Here is a 25777-nt window from a genome sequence, read left to right on the forward strand (position 1 = left end):
GGAGAAATTTTAAAACTCTGCAAAAAAAAAAAAAGAAGATCACCTAGAATGAATTTGCAGCTGTCTTCCTCAGTAAATTGCAGTGAAATGCAAATGGCTTTATTGCAAAGCAAAATTTTAATCAGAATAAAATTGGGTCTTTTTCTAAACAAGTGCTATTTGGTATATTTATTTTAGAAGAAAAAAAACTGAATAACTGAATAATATTCAGTATGTAAAATTTTAAAAATAGGCTAATATTATATTTTGGTGGAGCTAACCGGATGCCATTTAAGTTAAATAGCTTGGTGTATCACTCAAAAAACTGAAGCCTGCGTGTGGCGGCTGATTTCACACGTCAACTCGACTGACCACGGGGCCCAGGCTACATGTGTCTGGGTGTGTCTGTGAGGGTGTTTCCAGATGAGATGAACGTGTGTACTGGGGACTCAGTGAAGTGACCTCTGCCCGCCTGTGGGCAGTCCCACCTGATCTGTGGAGGCCCTCGATAAAACAAAGCCGAAGAGCGAGGAGGGAGGCTGCTTTGATGCCTCACCAGTTGGCCTGAGACAACTCATCCTCTCCGTCCCTCAGACGCGCATTACACTCCACGCTCCCCTGGTTGGCAGGACTTTGGAGTCAGGCTGAATTACACGATCACCTTTCTTGGTCTCCAGTTGGCAGAAGGCAGATTTAGGCACCACTGCTTTCGTAATCACCTTCGTCATGTTCTCATCTTACATTATTTTATATGTGGGTATATGGATATGTGTGTGTGTGTGTGTGTGTGTGTGTGTGTGTGTGAAACACATTTCTGTTTCTGTGGAGAATCCTGACTATACAAACGTTATTATCAAGAGTGGGTCCGGGGGAACGCAGTTGTAAGGATGGGTTTCCTGAATCTGTTCTTGGATTTCCAGAATTGGTTTTCTAATCTGTTTAGGTTTAAAGATGCCAGTAACTATTCACTATGTTAAAGAGTGCACTGATAGTCTAGGCATGAACAATTTAGAAAGATATTCAAGATTTATGCATTGGATACTCCCAATCCACTACTGATCAGCTAAGTGACAGTGTATCACACTTTCAAACATTTTTGGAAAGATAAGAAATAATGTCTACTGATTGCTCCTAATGTCACTGGACACAAGGTAAAAAGAAAAGGATGAGCTCGGAGATCTGCATCCCCAGGTCAAGTTCCACATAAGTGTCCTAAGAGCTTCTGGGTGAGTCCTCAAGCAGACCTTCTTCTCCTGTGGCTGCAGGGATGGAGTTGATGAAAATCAGAGATGGAAGCTCAACCTGAAAATGTCTAAATTATACAATTTAAGTCCCCTATCTCACTGCGTGTCTGTCATTAAAGTAATGGCTTTGATGAGGAAATAATCAATCCTCTAGACCCTATGAGTCTTGATGGAAACGTGCTGGAGCTGGGTCACCCACCCTGGTGAAGCGGCCTTCTCACTTCCAGCACAGGTGGCTCCCTCCGCCCCATGTCAATCCCCTCAGCCTGCACCAGAGTCTCATGTGGCCTTTACCAGGGCAAATATACTTTTGGGAAGAGAAATAATCAGGGACTACTGACCATTGGCTCAGAATCAACATGGACTCTAAGATACCAAAATGCCACTGTAACTGACAAGTCACAGTTGGGGGCTTGTAGAGGTCAGAGGTGGAGTCCACTCACTGGTTTGTGAACAAAGTAAGGAAATATTTGGATAGCAAATCTAAGACCGTACTGCATCTTGCAGGGGCTCGCAGTAGCACCCCGAAAGACTTGAAAAGCACAGGGCTGAGGTCCCACCACATCTTCATTACCATTTGGCCTGTGTGACCTGCACAGGAGATGTTCTTGGGGAAAGGGGGTGGCTTACTGTAAGCTCAACCAGGTGGTGACTTCAACTGCTGGGCCAGATGTGTTTTCACTGCTTAAGAAAATGAAGGCTTTTCCTGGCACCTGGTGTGCAGGTATCAACCCTTTCCTATGGGCAAGAGTGCTTCTGTGAAAACTACCGTCCACGGGCTTACAGAAGGTCTTGTCACTGAAGTGACATCTCACAAAGCATGCTCAGACCGAGGAGCTCACTTTGGGTAAGGAAGTCCAGTAAAGGTCCAGGCTCATAGAACTCACTTGTGCCATCATGATACCCCCCACTCCGGCCCCACAGGAGCAGTTGACTTTCTTGAAAGATGAGAGGCTTATTTACAGTGCCAGCTAGGCGGTAGTACCTTGCAGAGCTGGGACTAGATCTTCCAGAACGCTGCACAGGTTTTAAATCAGTGTCTAGTATATGACGATGTTCTCTCCCAGGCACACTCACGGTCCAGACTGGACCAGGGATGGAAATTGGAGATGCACCGGCACTACTATCCCTAGTGACCCAGGAGCAGTGCCTTTGCTCTAGAGGTCCAGCTTATCAGTGACTCCATCATGCCGGAGGGTAAGGATGCCACCTGGTTACTCTACACATGATTCTGAGGTAACAGGCTAAAACGGGAGCTCTGGTATGACGGGGTGATTTTTCTGGGATAGCCAGGAGAAATTGGGCTAATATGCCACAACTAAGGTCAGGGATCATTTATTCGGAGTGAAGGAGCTTCCTCGGAGTGTCTCCTCATCATTTGCTCCTCATTATGTAGCTTAGGTATGTTAATTTTATGTCATAGCATTCGAGCATTGTCAATTCTACATCACAGCATTATTTAATTCATGGGATATTAAGAAGGAAAAGAAACTTGACACCAGGATTTTATCTCCTCTTCCGGGGAAGGAGCATGCTTTGACTGTGTGCATGATAGTTGCATCAGGCAGGGTGAAATTATGACCTGCTTATGATCTTTATTTGAAGATTAAGCATGGTTTAGAGGAATTCTATCAGTGCCGGGTGGCTATCGGGTGGGTCTGTGGTGACTGATTGGTCTTATGTGCACTTTTGGCTGGCCACTGGTGGTCAGTTTAACATCATTTGTGAATAGGTGAAGGGTTTCTGAGTGATAAACATGGAAATTGGTGGGCATGATGGCGTAGCTTCTTATCCCCAACACGGTGGGCATATATGATCTGCCATGAGTCTGAATGGAACTAGAAGGGAATTTGCCCCTGTCTATCTGCCCAGTGGTTGAGTGAGGGCTTCATCTCATCTCCTCCATCACTCAGAAACTTGTACCCTTGACTCCTCTGGTCCTTAGGCTCCTGGACATGGGCTAATCTACACCCCCAGCTTTCTGGGGCCTCCAGCTTACAGTTGCAGATTGTGACAGATCAATAGTCTTCCCAGTCTCTATATCTGCATGTGCAAATTTGTCATTTATATATGAGACTTCTAGTCATTGTGTACACAGTTGTTGATTGCATCATCTGTGGTAGTATGCTAATGCAGAGCCTTCTATCAATGAAGGATTTGCAAAAATTGTTGACATAAAAAACAATTCATCTATCAGGTTTTTTTTAAAGCACTTTAGCCGTGGGAAAGAATTTGGAATATAATTGACCTCCATTTTTTCCCTGACTTCTAAACTTTTGAGGAAATTAAGAACAAAACACAATTTCCAATAGCTGTACTGAAGTAGACGATGTCAAACACTGTTAAACTTTTTCTACTAAGAAAATGTCTCTCAAGTAGCTGTTTCAATTTGGTGTTTCCTTGTTGTTCTAAAAAGAGGGAAAAGATCACAAATACTTCTTAGATAATTGTTATTCATAATCTTTCATGTTTTACTTTTAAAAAACAAAGGTAGAAATCTTTTTTCTGAAAATTATGTAGATGTCAGAGAGTTTTAGTCTTATTTGTAAAAAAAGAAATTGATTGAACTTTTTGTAGAGGCCACAGGTTAGTTATTGTTTTGCTCATTTAAGTGAACCTATTACAGATTCTTGCTAACTAAAAATTCACTATATGATAGATATTTAGGAACTGGTTAAATTCAGAAATTTGACTTTATTTTAAGCATATCTTCTTGTTTGAATGAGCGTTTTGCCCAATTTCTTTGAAACAATTCTTGAATATATGGCCTTTGGTAATGGCTGTGTGGGAAATGAAAGTTGAAAACTCAATTTATTTAATTCTAGATTTCTTATGAATTTTCTTGAAGCAAATGCTGAGGCCAAAAAAAAAAGGTGACTAATCCAATTTCATACATTAAATAGGCACCAGGGATAGAAGTAAAATTTAGATTAGTAGATTCCTAATCTGGTACTCTTAGTAATCAGTTCCTGTGAATTTTTATCTAATTAAGAGGAAGAATATTAGAATAAATAACAAAGATAATACTTGTAGGAAATGTCCCCCAGCCCTGTTGGAGCCATGTCTCAGAGGGTCACTAAGATCCTACTCCAGTTACGTTCTCAGAGAGGACATTAACATCTCCATCCACGCAATCTGAGATGAGGAAGTCAACACCGTCTCTCAAGTTGGTGCCCATTGGCCCTCAGGTGACTGTGCATACGTGAGGGACTGTGCAGAAGGGAGACAGCAGGTGGTGCCTTCTCTGTCATTCACTTACATACATTTGGGTAAATCCACAGTTGTTTAGGACAGGCAGCTCGGTGAGGTTTTTAAAGATAAATTACAGCATATAAGCATTAATTGAGCATTAGCCATTTTCTTCAAGAACTTGGGATAACAATGTTTTTTCTCTGTTAAAAATAATTGCATTTTTAAATCATTATCTCTTGATAATGGTAACAATTGGAATCTTACTTTCAACTGTAAGACTATCACTTTTTTGATCTCTCTTAGCATATTTACGCCATTCAGGTAATGCTTAAAAAAGATGCACACGAAACTATAACCTAATTCAGTGATTTACCAAACTGACTTCTTTAGGTCACATATCTTAATTCCAGCAGCATTTTAAAATAAAATATTATTATAAAAGGAATAAGTGAATGTTAATAGTATGAAAAAGAAAACAGAAATGTGAAATTTTCAAAAAAAAATGACAAAAAGAGAAATGTTGCCCTTTCTCCATCACTCTCATTTCACAATGATAATTACAGGCAAATACACTGTGCACATCCTTCTGGAATTCATCTTATTCTATCCATCTAGTGTTTTGTGTATAAGTGGGATAGATACTGTACTGCAATCCGTTTTAGGGTTTTCTTTTTTGTTTTTTTGGAGGGGGTGGATAGTATGTGTGTTTTTTTTTTCTGCTTGACTTCAAAACATTTTTGATCATGTATTAGTGGATGTTCACACAGAAATATTACATTTTCTCTAAAACTCATTTTGACTCCTATTTGCTCTACATTTAGCTAACTGTTGATATTGATATTTGGCCACCAGTTAGCTTTATTTGGATGTTCTTTATATAATATCAGTGTAGAACATCTTTTAATTCAACTTGAATAGTTTTCATTCCCCCCAAAATGTAAATACCTACAATTTAAGCTCCACATATATTTTTACTCCCATCTTGTTGAGCAATCGTTATAAAGTGACATGAATACAGGTTTACTGAGGATTTTCCAAGACGGTCTGAAGGAACAGGCACATGATCTGAAATCTGGAGGACTCAAAATTTTAAACTGTCATTATATTCTCTTTGTGAGTTCAGGCCTTGATTATTTCATGTGCAAATTAAAGATATTGGATTAGATGGTTCTAGAAATCATATTCTATGATTGTGTTTCACACAGCTAATCATTAGTTTTCTATTTTAAAAGTAATTCTTCTGCATAGGGGTTTCTGGAGTGCACATAATTTCTTTACTAAGGTGCTCTGATTATCAAGCCAATATATATTACTTATTCAAATATATAAACTTATTCAAAATACATGTGTAACAGAAATTTGGATTCATTATCCTTAAATTCAAAATTCTCTCATAATTCTAAAGTAACATGGGCCATTGGTTTGCTATAGTATCTATATAAACTTACAAATCCTGTCAAAACTAGTGCTTAACACTGCCCAAACCAAAGTTTTTAGTGCCCTTTCACGCCAGGACCACCTTGTTCAGCCGGATGACTTCATGAATTTGAGTTGCGTGTTTTACAAGTGGGTCTTAACTCAGCCAGCTCTATGTGATCTTTCATTTTTCTTTGCTAGGCCACACCTTTCTGGGAAAAGCAGAAAGACAACAGTTGTTCTACTACTTCTGGATTTTCCAGTCGTTCCTTCAAAATATTTCAGAATTTGGATGAATTAAAAAGAAAATCATATTTCTAGAATGAGGCAGGGAGAATGCCATCCTGTGGCTAGGATGTACCCAGTGATGTCCCAGGCCTGGCACTGCCCGTTGACAAGAATGGGTGCATCTGTCAGGCATCATGCCAGCTGTCTAGACGATGGGACGCAGGACACACCAGCTCAGGAGTGGCGTGTGCAGGCGTGAACATCGAGTGCAGCGTGAGGAAGGTGCTGGAGCTGGCTGATCACAATCATCCCGATGTTTTAACAAAATTAATGGAGTCTCTCAAACCAAATCCCAAGTCAGTCTTGTGTGCGAGGCTCTTAGCTAGCAGTGTGATATCGAGTAAGATGTTATCCAGCCACCAAAGAGACCACAGTCAAGTAGTCTAATAAAGCCTGTGTTCACAGAGGTATGAACCAGCATTTTGTAATTCTATATAAAAAGAAGTTGGAGAAATACTTTCAAAAGAGGCAGAGCCTCTGGGTGTCACACTCTGTCAGATGTGTGTAATTTAACACGTTCTATAAGGAGTGTGTGTGTGTGTGTGTGTGTGTGTGTGTGTGTGAAATGATTCCTCCTGAAAGGAAAACCAACACCTCTCCGGCATCCAGGTTCTTGTCTATGGAATCTTTGTTTACATTTCTTTTGCAGCATCACAGTCAAATAAATGATATCTTTGAACATCAGTAAACTGAATAAAAGCATTGGGGGAATGGTGTTTTCCTGAAAACTACCATGGAGAACCATCAATCTTAATTGCATCTTACCCTCAAATCTGAAAATGAGCTGATAAGTAGGGGTGGCTATTTATATCCAGTTGTTTCATCATTATATTAAGTGGAGTGTGCATTTATGTATTCATTATCATTTTCTTCCAGAAGGATTTCTTAAATGTCTTTTTTTTCCTCTGTGAAGGATATTAAAAGGATATTAAACAGTACTAAATATATATTTATTACTCAGATTCAGAATTTTTATTTCTTCTATAAAATATCTAAGGTAGAACCTTTGAAATTTACGTTATGCCTACTTCAGCACATATCCTCATGGCTTCAAATATGTATTCTTTTAAAAAATCAAAGAACATATCTAGATCTAGATCTTCATCTAAACCCAAATCCACACCTTTCGCTAGAGCTGAATATGCATAATATCTAGACATACAATCACGTGTGCATACATGGATCTACATACCCAGCTGTGTCCGTACCCAGATTACATAATACAAATACCAATGCTGAAAGGCGTTGAAGGATTTCAAGGTGGTGAGAACCAGTAGGTACGTGATGTGAACTGGGAAGGGTGGCAGGAGTGAGTTGACCTTTGGGGCAGCTTTTCCCCTCAGCTGAGCCACCGTTTCCACTGTCAGTGGTAGGAGGATAGACGCTGTCCAGACTGCCCCATCTCCTGGGGCTTTAAGAGAAGACTTGGTAGTTACAGTTCACCAAGAAAAATGTTATGCTAAACACCCCCACATTTCATTTAAGATTCCTAATACCCATCCCGAAAGAGAAAATAGGAGTCTGAAATTGACTAGTATGATAGCTGAAAAAAGCCAACTCAGATCCTGGAGAGATGGAGACTATCTGTCCTCACCTCTGTTGCCTGCCAGAAGCACACCTAGGAACCTCTGGGGAAAATTAGAAGTTGATACCTGAGTGGGTTTGCATACACACTGTTTTCAATTAAAAAGCAGGTATACAAGAAGTCAAAGCTCATCTCAGTGTCACTACAGAGAAACAGATAATAGGAATAGACAAAGATGTGAAGTTTTCCGGAATAGGTTTTAAAATAAGTAAGATCAGTATCTTCGAAGAATTGAATGATATGATAGAGAAATCTCAGCATAACACAGAAAAATGTATAACATATAAAAAGAACATTTTTGAGATGGAAAGTACAATAACTACTCTTTCCTGCTCAAGATTTTGAGAAATAAAACACAGGGCAGCAAAAACCGGGATTAGAGGCAGGAAAGCCGAGAAAACCCAAGTACCTAGGGCCCCACTCAGAGGACCCGCCGGAGACTGAGGCTGGAGGAGAGAACAAAGGTCTTTGTCACAGAAACTTAGCAACAAGCTTAGCAACAGCAGAAATCACCTCTGGGGAAGAACGAGTGGAGAGACCTGGGATTTACACTCCAGACTCGAGTAGAGCAATGGCCAAAGGGAATCCCTCCAGCAACTGGAGCCCCAGGTAGACCCACCGTGAGACCCAGGACAGCTGGAGCAACTTGAAGTCCTTGAGAAGCTGAAGTGTGACTTCAGTAAACATCCAACCCAGGTGAGTGATGGTCGAGGTACATGCAGCTAAAGGCCTGAGAGTAAGGAGCACTTTACAGTTTCCTCTTCCACACACCCTGTTGGGCATTCCATAAAAAATCATGATGCAAAGTGAGGAGAAAAATTGTCAGATGATAAAACCATCAACAGCACAACACCTGAACATGAGAGATCTTTTAGAAACTTCAGGCAGTGAAAATGACTGTGGCTAATATGACAAAAGCCTGGTAGGAAAGATGAATGTACATGAAGAGAGGAAGAAATATCATCAGAAAGACAGAATCATTGTTTTTAAAAAGGAAAAAAAGAGTAAAATGGGAAGGCTATAAATAAAATGCTAAATAAAGCACAATATGAGGGATGACAACTGTTTCTCTCAAGAGTAGATTACAAACAGCCAAGTAATGAAACCATCAATCGCAAGATAAGCAAAAATAAAGTCAATCATAATGAAACCTTGAAAGATAAGATGGGGTTTTAAAAACAGTGAGGACAAAGAAAGTGAGCTCTGGAAAAATCCCATTTCAACATATGCATAATTAGATCCCCCCCAATCCCAGAAAGAGAGAAGGAGCCTGTATAATAAATTAAGAGATGATAACAGGAAAGTTTCTAAAATTTATGAAAGACAACAAACCACAAATCAAAGGCACTCAGAAATCTCTAAAAATACTGAAATAAAAATAGAAAAGCCAGACACAGTGGTGCAGAGCTATGACCCTAGCTACTCGAGAGGCTGAGGAAGGAGGGCTACAAGTTTAAGGCTAGCCTGGGCAACGTGACAAGACCCCACCTCAAAACACACAAAACAAGCAAGAAAAAAAAATGCAGACGACACATTCAAACCTGGGAAATCAAAAGGTTTGGAAAAGAGTCATAAATGCAGAAAAAGGAAATAGGTCACATAGAAGACCAAAGCTTAAAGAAAGAGCTACAATACACTGCACGTCCGGGAAGATGCACATCTGAAAACAGTGGGATTGATAGGTTCAAAGTACTAAAAGGAACAACAACAACAACAACAAAAATCTAGCAACCAGCAATTCTTTACTTAGTTAAAATATCTTCTACATATTTGCAGAGACATTTCTATGATGAATACAAATATAAACCTAAAACATGTTCAGAATGATGAACTCTAAGGGAAAAAAAGTCAAATTCACAATGAGGTATTACTACATGCTACCAGAAGATCTGACACTAAAACATAGTAATAGAGTCAGGCGTGATGGTGCACACCTGTAATCCCAGTGGCTCGAGAGGCTGAGGAAGGAGGATCAGGAGTTCAAAGCCATCCTCAGGGAAAGTGAGACACTAAGCAAATCAGTGAGACCCTCTCTCTAATAAAATACAAAATAAGGAAATTGCATGGAAATGGAAGGAGACTCTCAGGGTTATACAAAATTACATACAAGAGGAAGTGAGGGGAAAGGGAAAAAAATACAAGGGGGAGAAATGAATGACAGTAGAGGGGGTAGAGAGAGAAGAGGGGAGGGGAGGGGAGGGGAGGGGGGATAGTAGAGGATAGGAAAGGCAGCAGAATACAACAGACACTAGTATGGCAATATGTAAATCAATGGATGTGTAACTGATATGATTCTGCAATCTGTATACGGGGTAAAAATGGGAGTTCATAACCCACTTGAATCAAAGTGTGAAATATGATATATCAAGAACTATGTAATGTTTTGAACAACCAACAATAAAAATTAAAAATAAAATACAAAATAGAGCTGAGGATGTGGCTCAGTGGCCGAGTGCCCCTGAGTTCAATCTCTAGTACCAAAAAAAAAAAAAAAAAATAGTAATAGAAATGTCAAGTGATAGTAATGTAAAACCAAGGAGCACTCGGTCTTATGGGGTTAACAGAGGTACCAGAAAATCAGGAGTTAAAAAATACACCCTTCTTCAAGGGTGTAGAACTAAAATAAGGCTCATGGAGATGAGAGTCTGGGAAGTCAGCTCAGCCCTCTGAGACTACATGGTTAGCAGAGATGCCAAGAAGCCAGGGCCAGGAGAGATGTGTCCCTGGAATTAGACTTACTAAGACAGGAGCGGAGTTCGCCCTGTTCTGAGGCACACACTTGCATAGAGTAGCCATGTCATTAGCCTAGTAAAAAACACACCTGAGGTGGAGACTGAGGTTGGTAATGAGAAATCATCTCATGAAGAGGAGCACAGACCCAGGTGAGAGCCCTCCACCTGTGCTGACATCAACCCCAGCCAACCCTGCACACTGGGTCCTTCATTTGAGTCAGCCTGGGATTCCTGTCCACCACATCCTGCCTTTCTCAGGCCCCCGTGTACGAGCTGACTGATCCCCGTCTCAGTTGTGCCTCTGTTTCTTCTGACAGGCTGCTGGAGAACTCCTGCAGTTTGGTCCAGGAATACCATAATGGCTACCACTTGCCTGTGCTGCTTACAGTAATGAGAAATGGTACAGCCATTCTGGAAGGCACATGCTATAAAATAAATTCTGGAAACCTCACTCTAAATGTCTTTTTTCTTGATCACAGGAAAAATAAACAAACAAACGTATATTCTGATGCTCACTCTTGGATATTTACTCAGGCAAAAAGAAAATACAAATCTGCAAATATATAAATGTATATAAAAGCTATATTTATACTAACAAATAGCTGAAAACAACATGTATTTATTGACTTGTGAATAAACAAATGATGGTAAACTGATATAGTATAATAAACTCCACAAAAAAAATGTAACACACTTATGAAACACATCAAAAGAATAAAATAAGGGTGGATCTCAAAAGCATTTTATACGCACAAAAAGCAACCCTGCAATTCTGCTAATTTGATATTCAGAACAAACAAAATTATAGGAATTGAAGTCAGATATGTAGTTGCCACGGGCTAGAAGATGGAGTGGGAAGGTGCTAAGAGCCACAGCCAAGTCAGAAAGACACATGGCATTTGTGCCAGAAGGGAGTGGTTGAGAGGTGACCCCAGTGAGCCATTGAGATGATGATGGTTATGTTAAGCTGTGTATTCAATTGTATATTAGACCCCTGCTGTCCACCTGCGCCTGCTACTTTGGAGTTCTCTCGGGTATTCCTGAAGAGTTCAAGTTGGTTGGGGAAGTGCCAGAGGAGGGATTTCAGGTTGGTGCTGTTTTCCTGGAAGGGCCACGAGGGTGGTGTTCACGGGAGTTCGGATAATAAAGGAGTTCCTATTTTGAACCCACAAGTGCCTCTGGCGGCTCAGTTACTTTGTGCCCAGCCAGACTGCGGCAGGAAAGAGATAAACTTTTCAAGGGGCAGGAGAGACTAAACAATGACCCTGCAAATGCATGCACTTCCTAATCCTCCAAACATAAAAGATACCTATAGAGCAAAAGGGACTTAGACAATGTCATCAGGTTAACAGTCAGGAGATGGGGTGGTTATCCTGGGCTAGCTGAGTGGGCCCAGATAACCATAGGGTCTTTTTTTAAGAGGGACCCGGGGGAAGCAGAGTTCGAGGGATAAACAGTGTAAAGAAGACAGCAGAGAGTGGAGTGATGCGGCCACAGGCCATGGAGTCATGACATGCCCGTGGTCTTTGGAAGCTAGAAAAGCAAGGAATACCCTGTCCCAGAGAAGGAAGCAGCTCTGCTGACTACAGTTTAGTCCCTTGAGACTTATTTTTTCCAGAACTGTAAGAGCCTTAACTTGTGCCATTTTAAGACATGGCAATTAACAGTCATTTGTTTCAGCAGAACAGGAAACAAATATTAGTAACCAGAAAGGAAGTTTTAGGTGGGTGAAAATCCTTTCCATGTTAATAAGTATGATGGGATAACATAACCGAAGACATTTGTGACTGTTTTTAATCTGAACACTCAGAAACAGAAGAATTTTGTTTATGAAATAGCATCACAATACATATAACTTTAGAAAATCATGATAAAAGACATACTGTATGCATTTTAATGATATGATTGCTGGAGTGTTTAATAGCCAACTAAGCAAGCTTCTAAGCAAGCAGTGTAACTGGGACTAGAGGGACATTTCCCAGTGATAACACTGTCAATGTGTGTGAGATATAAAGGTCCTAAGTATGTGAACCTAACTGAGAAGCTCCAAAGTACATGAAGCAAAGTCAACAGACCTGAAAATACTAATAAACAAATCTACAGTAATGTTCAGAAGCTTTCAACATTTGTTCATAGTTAACACAAAATGCAGGTATGAAAGAAAAAAGGTGGGTATATACAGAACTTGGAGAAAGTTATCAGTAGAGCCAATACACATGTATAGAAGACTCCAGGCAACATGTTATAGTACAGACATTCTTTGTAAGGATGCATGGAATACTCACCAAGGCATACTATCATACACTGTACAACAGAACAGGTATTAAAACATGTAGGATTGTTGGCACTATACCAAGTACATTCTCTGAGCACAAAGGAATTTAATTATTTATTGATAACAAATATTTTTGAAAAATCTCCAATATTTGAAAATTACATTTAAAAAATATCAACCATTCTAAGTCTTGAGTAAAACCAGAAATAAGGAAAGTAATAACTTTCTGTAATTGAATGAAAATAAGATATATCATGCCCAAAATGGGATAGAGCTAAAGATGTGCTTTACATGCTTATATAAGAATGAAAAAATTATAAGCAATAATCTAATCTTCCACATTTAGAAGCAAAGAAAGAAGAGCAAACTGAATCTAAAGTAGAAATTTAAACTTAATAAAAATGACAGCAAAAATATTTAAGCAGCAAATAGGACATAACTGGAGAAAATGCATGAAACAAAATAGATTATTAGAAAATATAAATAGAGATGATAAGAGTCTAGCAAGACTTACCAAGAAAACAAAGGAGAAAACACAAATAACTGACATCAGGAATACAGTTGATACTCTCACTAAAAATCTTAATGACCATTAATAAAATAATAACATAATATCATGAAAAACCATTGCCAATAACTGGGAAGACTCAGGTGAAATGGACACAATCCTTGAAAACAGTTCCCAAAATTGACCCAAGAAGTAAAAAGCTGCATGTCCTCATATCAATTTAAAGCATTAAAATCAAAATTAAAGATAAGACTTTTCTATAAATAAAACTTCAGAATCTTATGTCTTTATTGTTGGTTTCTTTCAAATAGAGAATTTATTCAACAAAATTGTTTTAGAAAATAGACTTCGACAACACTTTTTAAGGACAACATTATTCTAAAACTATGCAAAGAAAACATAGATCTATATTTTCAAAACCTATACATGAAAAATTGTTAACAATATATGAGCAAATTTGTTCTAGCTATATATAAAAGGCTAATATATTATGACCAAGTTCATGTTAGGCAAGAAGTTAAATGTTGGATTCACATTGACAAATCAATCAGTATTAACTCAATCAAATAAAAATCGTATCATCTTCTTAAATTATGCATACAAATAATTTATGTAATTCAAAATCCATTCACATTAAAACCTTTCAGTACACTAGGAATAGAATGTAGCATTCTGGTAAAGGGGAGCTACTAAAACACATAGAAAAGGCCAGCTCTCCCTAGAGCTAACTGAATACTGTGTATCCAAAACAAGGTAGGAATGACTGTTCTCACCATTTCTGATCCCCATGGTTCCAGGAATCCTAGTCAATACAATTAGGCAAGAAAAAGAAGATAAAATTTCATTATTCATAGATGATATACACCTATAAATAGAAAACTTCAACCAACCAACAAAAATAAACTAGAACTTGTCAGAATTACAATCAGCAATGCTGCTTCTACAAATTATTACACATTAAAAAGTAAATTAGTTTAAAATGTATTTAAAATAGCCACAAGCCATAAATAATTCAAAGAAATTCTTAAAATATAGAAGACCTATTCACTGAAAACTAAATCACACTGCTAAGAGATATTTAGAGGACTAAACAAATGTAGGTATGTACTTTGTTTATGATCTAGAACATTATACATTTTACATTTTCAGTTCCTTTTATTTGGCATACTCCTAATCAAAGCTCCTTAAGACTTTCTGGCAATTTCCAAACAGATTTTAAAAGTTGTACAACAGAGAAAAACACCACAAATTTTTCAAAGCATTTTCTGAAAAACAACCAGGACAAACTAATAAAGTTGGAGAATCTATAATATTTGAATTCCAGACTTCCTGTAAAGCTTCAGGAATCAAGACCTTGTGATAAATCCATATGGGGCATCAAAAAAGAACTGAACCCTAGAAAAGGCTACACACAGAGGGCTCATGGATTTTTTTAAAATAATGCCATGCAAATTCAATATGGCAAGGGTAGTCTTTTAAACAAAGAAAGTTGGAAATCTCCATGAGGACAAACTTAAACTCAGTCTCTTGGGTAAAAGCAGGTAGCCCACAGACCCTCAAACATAAAGCAGAGTAGAATATTTGGTGGGAGGAGAGTAGGAAAAAATACAGATGAAACTAAAAACAAACAAGGGCAACTGATGTGAAACTCTATATTCTATCCTGGATGCACCAAAGCACATTACTTCTTCAGTTGAAATCAAATATTGACCCTTGAAGCCATGCTCCCAAGTCCACATGCTATTTAGCAAAACACCCAGGGGTTAAAGACTAGATTCTGGTGAACTGCCTTGATCACATGCTTCTCATCCATGGATTTCACTTGACAGTCTTCCCCCTGTTGTTGTTCCTCTGTGATTCTTCCACACTTGGAATCTGTTCAGAGGAAGGCAGACTCCTCCTCAAAAAACCTTCACATGCACAGCCTGCACGGTCTTGGCCAATTCCTCAAACAAACATGAGCTGCACACCAGAATCCTAGTACCAACACATGGAAGGGAAGCCATCTCCACACTCCGGGTCAACCCTCTGTGGAGCTGTGCATTAGCAGACTTATCAAGTCTTTATTTCACCCTCCTCATTCCACCTTAGTTAAAAAAATTTTTTTTGGTCTGTTTTAAGCCCTAGTTATAAAAACTGATGATGTCAAATTTTTGGAACTCAGAACTTTTTAAACTTTATGTTACTATTTAGGATAATTGTTCCACTTAGTCAATGTATATTTATTAAATACATTTATTTAATGCATTATATTCTAATATCTATAATAGCTCTTTCTACCAACATTGTGCCATTTGTTTCTTATATTCCAAGGGCAGACAAAATGGAAAACTGTCCACAGATAAAGACAGAGGTCCCTGCTAGTGCATGTACTATTATGTAGTGATTCCCCTCAAGTGGAAATGACCAATCATCCACTTTGTTGGCATGCATTTCTTTAGCCAGCTATTTCAACAACTCATGTGTGTGTGTTTTTATTTTTTATGCAAAGACATAATGAAACACAGCACTGAATGACTTAGTAAAATTAAAGCACCTTATCAGCAATGGTGTGGGACTGTGAGTCATATAAATGATTCATGCTGAAAATACTGCATCTTAGAAGAGTTATTGTGGTACTTCCACAGTGAAGGTTACATTATAAATAATAAAAGTGTTACTGTTTGCCTGGCTTCTTGAAAAAACTGGGTAGTTTCACTGACTTGTTACAGAACTATCCAAAGGTACTAAAATTTTCTAATGATGTAGCTTAGAATGAATTGAAATTCATCTGTGTTGCATTACATGCATATAAGACAAATACTAAAAGAAGATTTTACTCAGGTTTTAATTTTGTTATGAAATTTAAATAGCTGCTTTTAACACCTCCTAGGGAGATGTTAATTGCTGTGTGATAAACCTTTTAACTAGTTCTTCCCTGGATTTGCCTCTTTTTCCAAACTCTTGTACTGCAATTTCAAATAGAGTCTAGGTCGAAAGTCTTCATTCCTGGGGTGTATTGGAAAGTGTCGGCCAGATGGTGTTCTGTGAAAATCCATGGCTCAGTCCCAGAGGATGCCAGGGAGACTTGAGAAGAAATATTCGTGGGCTCAGGTGCAAACCCTCCCGAGGAGTCAATACTGAAACATGTTCTCTGGGAGGGGAGAGAGCGCTCCCCCTCCTAGGGTCTCTCCTCTGTGGTCAGATCCTGTGGCACCTGACTGGCAGGTGCTCCGGATTCGTCTCCTTCTCAGAAACAGTCCTGACACAAAGCATATGGAACAGAAGGTGGTATCTGTAGCTACTCTTTGACTTTTCTCTTAACTTTTGAGTCAAATTTAATCATTCACTAGTACATTGAAAGCACAGTAAATGGAAGTGAGAGGTCTTTCCTGTCTGGAGGGTTGACATTATGTTGTCTTTGCAAATATTGGTTCTTTCCAACACATGAAAAATGTGTGTACTTTATTCTTTGGAGCTGCATTTATATTTAAATGATCACAGAATGTCCTTTTCTTCCAATAAATGGCACCATATAGTACTGAGCACTGAAATTGATTTTTGGTTTTCTTATTCATTAGCTATAGAATTTTTGAATCTGAATAATCTAGAATTGCACTTTTTAATATGGTAGCCACTACCATCCTGTGCATGTTCAAATTAATTAAAATTTAATAAATTTAAAAATTCAGTTCTGAAGTTTCATCAGTCATGTGAGTATTGACAGTAATATTGATACTGACAGTAATATTACATCCTCATGGGAAGTTGGATTGTAGAGCACTGGAACGTAAGTGAAGCAGAGGATGTGTCATTCTGAGGGAAACCCCTGGCCCCAGCTGAGAGCCTGTGAAGTCAAAACAAGTTAGTGCTTCAGGACAATGGTGGGACAGCATAGGGTGGACGCTCCCATCCCGAGGGGAGCAGTAGCAAGGAACAAGGGGCAACTGGTTCCAAGCACATCCAAAACCACAGGGAAAATGACGTCCATCTGAGGGCTTGAGATGACCTTTGACTCCAGCAGTCCCCCTCCCCGAACTCCAGGTAGCCCCACTCCCACTGCTCTGGCATTGCCCTGGTGGGATGCATCTCCAGAGAGGCTCTCCGTAGTCTGTGGATTCAGACATGTGAAAGGGGGTGGATGAGAAATGAGCTCACGGATAAATCTCAGAGGAGGACATACAGTCAATCAACAAGTACATGAAAAAAATGCTCACCATCTCTAGCAGTCAGAGAAATGAAAATCAAAACCACCCTAAGATACCATCTCACTCCAGTTAGATTGGCAGCCATTATGAAGTCAAACAACAACAAGTGCTGGCGAGGATGTGGGGAAAAGGGTACACTTGTACATTGCTGGTGGGACTGCAAATTGGTGCAGCCAATTTGGAAAGCAGTATGGAGATTTCTTGGAAAGCTGGGAATGGAGCCACCATTTGACCCAGCTATTCCCCTTCTCGGTCTATTCCCTAAAGACCTAAAAAGAGCATGCTACAGGGACACTGCTACATCGATGTTCATAGCAGCACAATTCACAATAGCAAGACTGTGGAACCAACCTAGATGCCCTTCAATAGACGAATGGATAAAAAAAATGTGGCATTTATACACAATGGAGTATTACTCTGCTTTAAAAAATGACAAAATCATAGAATTTGCAGGGAAATGGATGGCATTAGAGCAGATTATGCTAAGTGAAGCTAGCCAGTCCCTAAAAAACAAATGCCAAATGTCTTCTTTGATATAAGGAGAGTAACTAAGAACAGAGTAGGGTCGAAGAGCATGAGAAGAAGATTAACATTAAACAGGGATGAGAGGTGGGAGGGAAAGGGAGAGCGAAGGGAAATTGCATGGAAATGGAAGGAGACCCTCAGGGTTATACAAAAGTACATACAAGAGGAAGTGAGGGGAAAGGGAAAAATAATACAAGGGGGAGAAATATATGACAGTAGAGGGGGTAGAGAGAGAAGAGGGGAGGGGAGGGGAGGGGAGGGGAGGGGAGGGGGGATAGTAGAGGATAGGAAAGGCAGCAGAACACAACAGACACTAGTATGGCAATATGTAAATCAATGGATGTGTAACTGATGTGATTCTGCAATCTGTATATGGGGTAAAAATGGGAGCTCATAACCCACTTGAATCAAAGTGTGAAATATGATATATCAAGAAATTTGTAATGTTTTGAACAACCAACAATAAAAAATTAAAAAAAAAAAGGTCTAGTTGAAGGCTTTAAGAAAAGGCAGAAGGAGAATCTGCTGAAATAATGAAGGTGTTGTGAATAGATAATTATGATTGTAATGCATTCCACTATTGTCATGTATGTAAGAAATAAAAAAATAAAAATAAAAAAATGAAGGAAAAAAAAAAGAAATGAGCTCACGGGATTATGGCAGTGGACCTCTCCATGGACAGTTCGTCTGCAGGCTGGAGAGCCGAGGCTATGCCAGTGCCGTCTGTCAATAGGCGTCAGAACAGAGAAGCTGATGGTACAACTCAGTTCAAGGCCCAAAGCCTGAGGACGTGGACTGAAGCCCTGGAGTCCAAAGGCCAGCAAGCCTGCAGTTCTCAGGTCATGGCAGGGGCCAAGAATGCCCCACTGTCAAGGGGAGCCATGATCCACCTCTGAGTTGCTCCAGCCCCGTCCCCAGCCCACATGGAGGGCAAGTCTTCTCCACCTAATCCACTCAGACCCATTTGCTAAACTCCTTTGGAGAAATCCTCACAGACACCCCAGTTGGTGCATTCCCAGGTCCCTAGGCTTTCCCTCGTCCAGCAATTAACCACCCCTGGGGCTCTCTGCACGTCCAGCCTTTGCAGCATCTCTGCCAGGGTCCCCCTGGATGTCTGTGGAGGCATCCATGGACCACAGGGGTGCTCTCTGGGCCCCTGGAGGCCCTCACAGTGGCTTCCAGGTTCATCATGGGGAGCACCTGGCAGTGCACACCAGAGTTCTGGGGGCAGAGACTTCAGTGAAGTTCCAGAGGCCTGAGCCCCTCCTGGGCACCGTTTTCCTGTGCAGGCCTCAGACCTTTGGGCCTCTGATGGGAGGCAGTACCTGCCTTCTCCCAGATGACTCTGGGTCCTTCCTTGCTCCTGCTCAGAGCACCTGGCTCTCCGGAGCTGTACTAGTCTCCTTTCCAAATCTGCTCAGCTGCACCCTCCACATTGCTCTGTTTTCCTCCACCAAAACTCCTATGGCGTTGCTGCTGACTTTTCCTTCCAACGAGGATGGCCGTTCCTCCAGCTTCCAAAAGTGAGCTCCTCATGTCCACCTGGGATCTGACCGGGATGGCGCTCCATCGGCACCCTGACCATGACCACGGCCACTGAGGCAAATCTCTAAGAAGACCAACTTCCCCCCAGCTCTCTCCCAGTCTCAGCCCTTCACACTCTGTCCACCAAAGCCGGGGCTTTTTCTAGCACGTACTTCAGTCCTCTGCCCTTGACCAGGTTCCAATGTGTCTTTAGGTACTTGTGACATCAGCGAGTGCCAGCTTCCATCCAGACTGTTCCTGCTGCTATAATGAAATACCTTAGACTGTGTTGATTTAAACATAAAGACATTTATCTCCTGTAGTTCTGGAGTATGGAAAATTCAAAACCAATGCCAGCAGATGCAGCACCTGCTGAGGGCCCATTCCTTATAGATAGAACCTTGTTACTGAGTCTTTATGTGACACAAGGGGCAGAATAAACACTGTGTCAGAAAAGGGACAAGGAGGCCCCCTCAAACCTTTTGTAAGAGCACTAATTCCATGTACGAGGACAGACCCCTATGACCCCATCAGCTCCAAATTCCTACCTCTTAAAATTTCATGTTGCTTATTAACGTCCATCATGAATATTGGAAGGACATAAACATTCAGACCGAACCAGGAAAATACTGAAAGAGATTAGGTGTGGGAGACAGGATTCTGGGAACTCACTCTTTCCATTTATTATTCCCTTTCTTTTATATATTTTTAAATGTTCCATATTTTCTCAAATGTTGGACTTTTATGTTTTTATTACAGCCACTAATATAATTTTAATGGTCTTTATTTATATCTTATAGTTTAAAAACACAAAAGAATAAAAAACTACAATGCTTAAGAGACAGCCCTATAACATGGGGTATTGATGAAGAGTCTTCTTATCCATTTAAATGCCATGGTGCACCATGAGCTGGCTGGATTAGGGGGAGATGAAGAGAAATTGAAACAACTGTGCATAGAAATGGTCAGGACTGGGGGTTAGGGATTGAGGCATAGGAGGTGCCACTAGGATCCGAGAAGGAAGAAATGGGGAACTGGAACATGGTGGGAGAAGGGCCTGGTACAGGGAGCAGAGAGGAGGGAAACAGGACAAGCCTCCAAGATGCTGGGCCTGCTCTTCAGTGCCGCGGTTGTGCTGAGCTGTTCCCAGGGAAACTCAACCCCAGCCCCTTCACCACGCAAAATGCGTTAGTTGCTGAGAGCCACAGCCAAGTCGGAATGGCCCCTGGCATTTTGCCAATAGTATTGGTTGAGAGGCAAGCCATTAAGAGGATGCTGGATTGATATTGTATATTAGACCTTTACTGTCCGCCTCGGCCTGCTACTTTGGAATTCTCGCGCTACTTTGGAGTTCTCGTGGGGATTCCCAGAGAGTTCCCATTGGTTGGGGAAGTGTGGGAGGAGGGATTTCCGGAAGAGGAATTTCCCGTTGTTGGTTCCTGGAGGAGCCATGGCGTTTGGGAGAGTTCCCAGGGAGCATATTTGGAGTGTGCTGGTGGAGTTCAGAAATAAAGTTTGTTCCTGCTTCAGTGGCTCATGATTTGTGCCCAGCCAGACTGCGGCAGTTAGTAGCAGCTAACCCTGCAAAATGGTGAACCTAAGACTGTCAACAAGTCAACATGTGACAAATGATTGGCACAACTATGTCCTGGACACCAGCAATGCATTGGTCTTGCCTGAGGAACTGCAGTGATGGACGGCAAAGCGTAGGACCTTCCTCGTGAGCAGGCTGCTTCCAGACCAGCAAGACAGTAGCACTGGATTCAAAAAGTGACCGGGTCACATGGAGCACTCCGCTTCTTCCTCCAGAGGGTAGACTTTCAGCGCAGCCACGGTAGATCCAGTATCAACGGGAGCATTGGGTGCAATGGAGTACCCATTACGGGGTGGACTTTAAGATATCTTATCTTCCTAAAATCACTAAATATAATTTTTTTTAAAAAGTATTTAGGTTGCCCACCTCTTTCTTTTGTATTGGATACTTTCTGCCTTGCCTGGTACTGTAATCACATCAGGCAAGGAGTCAAAATTAGCTAGAAATATCGGTCTGTTGTGTTAATTTCCCATCAGACGAGCTGAAGTTGGGGGCTCTTCTACATGTCCCCTGTGGACTGCAGACGCAAACAGTGCCTTTGTCTCACCCGCACTCTGCGTCATTGTCAGCATGGATGCAGGAAGGCCAGGCAGAGGAGCGTCCATGGGCATCCAGCACAGAGGACTATCACCCAGGAGCCTCCGAGGGTGTGGTGCTTAGGAGCTGGGGGCAGCAGGAACTTGAGCCCATTTGATTGCTGCGTGACCCCTGCGGCAGATGGAGGGGTCTGACTGCAGGGATGAGAGGCTTACCTCTAATGGAAAGGCGCTCTCTCTAGACATGGTACAGTGTGCACCAATGTCAGCAGCCAAGGGCGCTCAGCTGCTCTGTGGCATGTCCTACTGCCTCTGCTTCCCTGCTCCTGGGTGGTAACAGGAAAAGGAAACGTCATCCATGCACAACCTGTCTGCTGTAATAGAGATGAGGTCTGGGAAATGGGGACAAGGTGAACCTTCTTGGTAAGAATGGAAGTCTAATTAAAACAAATAATAATTTAAAAAAACATGGAAGTCTAATTCTGTTACTCTTATTTTCATTAAAATTATGTAACATTTTAACCACTAGTAAATTTTTAAAGTTTGCTTAAAATACTCATTCTACACTAAATTTGCAAGATAGGAGAGTTAATATAACGAGAGAGAAAGAGAGGCAGGGGAGGAAAACAGAGAGAACAGAAGGTTCTCATCACTCAGGGGCCCGTTAAGTCAGGGAAAATATTTCTGAGAAAATTTAGTCTGATTTTTTTGCATTCGTTACTTAAAAATACAGTTTCTGAGATTAGAAATGGGGTTGTTTCAATGACATTTGACTTTGCAAAGAGATGAAAATAACTAAAAATTCAGAAACTAGAGAGTTATTTTCCCTAAACAGCATGACAGAGCCCGTGAGGAGTTTCAGAGAGATGGGGGTCTTTACAATTCTAATCCACTGGCTGCTTTTATATATTTATATACTTTTGAAAAAATTATTATTCACAGGTTAAGACATTGATAACTTTTGTGGGGTATTTTAAAGACCTTTTCAGCTTCCTACACCAAGTGTCCATGTTTCTAGACCCACTGTGACAGGTGTCCTGAGTACTTTGAGTTCTAAACATGAATATTTGAGCATGATGTATGTTCTCATGCAGTAGAGCAGATCTGAATTTTTGAAATCGTCTCACATGCATTTGGATGAGCTCTCTGGAAAGGCAGAACACATGTGGAGCTAGCACAGGAGTGGCCCAGAGGTCTCCTCTTGGAGGATGCCCTGTTGGAAGATAGGAAGCTGCTGCTGGTGTGACTGGTCCATGTTGATCTGATCCCTTAGGTGAGGCCAAGGCCCTCTGGGATGGGAAAGACTCATTCTCCATCTCACACACTTCCTAAGGCCCGGGCCACACAGGGACGTCCCTAAGTGAATGTCTCTCATTGCTGAAGTCCTGGGGACGGACAGATATTTGGCGAACATCTAGTGTGTGGATCCAATTCACTGGAAACAGAGGAGACAGTTTTAGCCAAGAAGTTAAAACCCTTTGTTGTTCGAATTGCTTTTTGCTTTTGATGGGAACAGACCAAAACAAGAAGACAAGGCAAAACAAAACAAAGTAACCCAACAGCAGACGACTTGAAGTTCTGACGTGTGCAGTGAAGAAGCCCCGTGGTCCACGGCAGGCCCTGTGCACGCCTGCAGAGGCCCAGGCGTCTCTCGGGAACCCTCACTCCCTGAGGCGGACATTGAGGGAGGCTCGCAGCCTCAGGATCACAGAGCTGCAGTTGGAACCTGTGGATGGTGTGTGAATCACAGGACCCCACAGGGCCACCAGGAGACTAACGGTGGAACAGGCAGAGTGGTGGGTTGGCGATGAAGCTCCGAGAAGGCTTGTCATGGAAACGGAACGCAGAACAGTAGGAATTTGGGAGAAGATGGAGGACCACGGGAGAAGAGAGTCAGGATGAAGGCTGCTCTCACACAACCCTCAGGAGTCTGCGTCCCAGACGGAAGCCCTGCTCAGTCGGCTCTGCCGAGGGACAGGCCAGAACCCGTCAGAATCCCACTGGATTTGGTCACCTGGACATTTGATGATCCCTGAAGAAGTGGGGCAGTGTGTGTCGGGGGGTGGGGTGGGAGTTGCAGAGGGTGAAAACTGAGGAGAGAAGGCGAGAGTAGGAGACCATTTCAGGATGTTTAACTGTGAAAAGGAGCAAACATGGGGGGTGGTCACATGTGGATTTGGGCAGAAGGATAAAAACATATTTAAGATATAACATTCCAGAACAAATTTGCATCACATTTGCAAACCCTGCAGATGTGTGGACACTGGCAATCTCAGAAATACTGGGGCTACTGAAGGTGGGAAGACCTGGGGGAGGTGGGGAGGAGGGAGGTGGGGACAGAAGAAGGGTTTGGTCGCTTTTCATCCTATAGAAAGAAATTATCAAACAAGTTGGGAAAGGAAAGCTTGGTGCAGACACAGGTGGGTGAGTCGATTTGTGGGTGGAAATCTGAGAGTTTTCATCTGGTGGCTGCAACCTCTCTGCTGAGCATGGGGTGTGTGGAGTGTGAGCTCTGAGGCTTGAAAATTTAGTGTAAGACAGTCTTTGCAGCTCGTGGGAGCACAGACTAATCAAAGCATTTTGAAAGTTTGATGAACAGATCTGAGTTCCCATTTAAGATTAGGAAGCATGAATTACAGTCCCACTGATTTGCATAAATGTGTAGTTTTCTCAGCAATGCTGTGGATCTTTAGAAAACGATGCTTGTTCTAATCAAGAACAGAGAATCTCTAAAATACCAAATTAAGGACTGGCAGAAATCTGGTAAAAACTGAAATTTTAAAGGTCATATTTTATAGATATTCGGTCCTTGGCTGAGGGTTGCCCATGGGGGCTGGGGAGGCAGAAGGGACCAGAACTGTTTGCAATCCTACCCTTGAGCACCATTTGGGGTGGATGAGAGGGTCTAATGAAGGAAGGGACAGGGACCAGGGACAGAGTATCACTCTTACTAAGTCATTTATAAAACAAATAGTAAAACTTGGATGGAAACAGGAAAAGAAAAGGAAAAATTGATCGAACAGGTTGATTTTCACCATGATTGAAGTGAGGACGAGAAAGGGGCCCTCGGCGTGGCTACCAGGCGAGCGCTTAGCTGAGAGTTTGATTTTTCTTTCCCCTGACAGGTCTCATGTAAATTCATCTTCCTCCTTGTAAATTGAGCTGAAATCGTGGTAGCTGGAATAGCAGTGGGGTGCGAAGTTTGATAGTTTCTTTCCACTGGATGAACAGAAGAGATTCAGAGAGATTTGATGTGCCACGTTTATTGTAAGTGATCTCCGGAGCTGGAGTCTACCCTGTTTGCTAGGCTTCTGAATTCCACCTGAGTGAGACGAGGAAGTCTGTGGCTGCTGGAGGTGAGCCCCAAAGGTAACCGGTTTGGAATGGCTGCAGAGCCTGGCCTGGCCACGGGTAGACTGTGGGCACAGGGGCTTATTGCTGTGGACTGAGAAGGTGATCTTCAACATGTGCAGGGATCAAGTCTCCTCCTCTCAAGTCTTCAAGGACCTTTTCCCTAAGTGCCTGCCTGCAACAATGGACCTAGAGTTCAGAGCGGGGTGCCCCCCTACATGCCCATTCCTTCCAGTTTCTCTTACTGGTCCACACTCGCCGTCCTCAGCAACACCCTGTGCCAAAACACACAACTTCCAAACACCAGCAACTGTGGCCAGTGGCAGGGCCCAGCAGACCTGTCCAACCCCACGTCGGTTCTGCCCCGTTCCTTCACATCCACCATTTTTTTTCACTCCTGTGCCCATGTTTTAATTCACATCTCCTTAATAGTCCACGCTTCTCAGTCTGTCCTTCAGCCTGTACTGGAGTGATTTTCTCAAACTCTCCTGCTGCTACCACTAAAAAACCTTCAGACACCCCCGTTATCCATCAGGTAGAGCCAAATGTTTGCAGATTAGATGGTCAAATAGCCCCATTTCCGTTTTGATGTTGGTGTCCTTTTATGTCCCCAAACTACCCTCTGATCTGACCCGAAGAGTGGTTTTTGTGTGTGTCTTTACCCTGAGCTCATGCCTGTGTTGGCAGACTTTCCTCTGCTATTTTTCCCTGTTGACCCAAATCTTACCCAACACTCAAGGCTTACTCAATGCTCAACTCAGTTTACCCCCAAAGCTTATAGGCCACATCGTACCCAGAGTACGAGGCCACCTCAACTCGTACTTTCTGAACACTACAACCA

Source organism: Marmota flaviventris, chromosome 6 (genome assembly GCF_047511675.1).
Source record: "Marmota flaviventris isolate mMarFla1 chromosome 6, mMarFla1.hap1, whole genome shotgun sequence".
In the NCBI taxonomy this organism is placed as follows: Eukaryota; Metazoa; Chordata; class Mammalia; order Rodentia; family Sciuridae; genus Marmota; species Marmota flaviventris.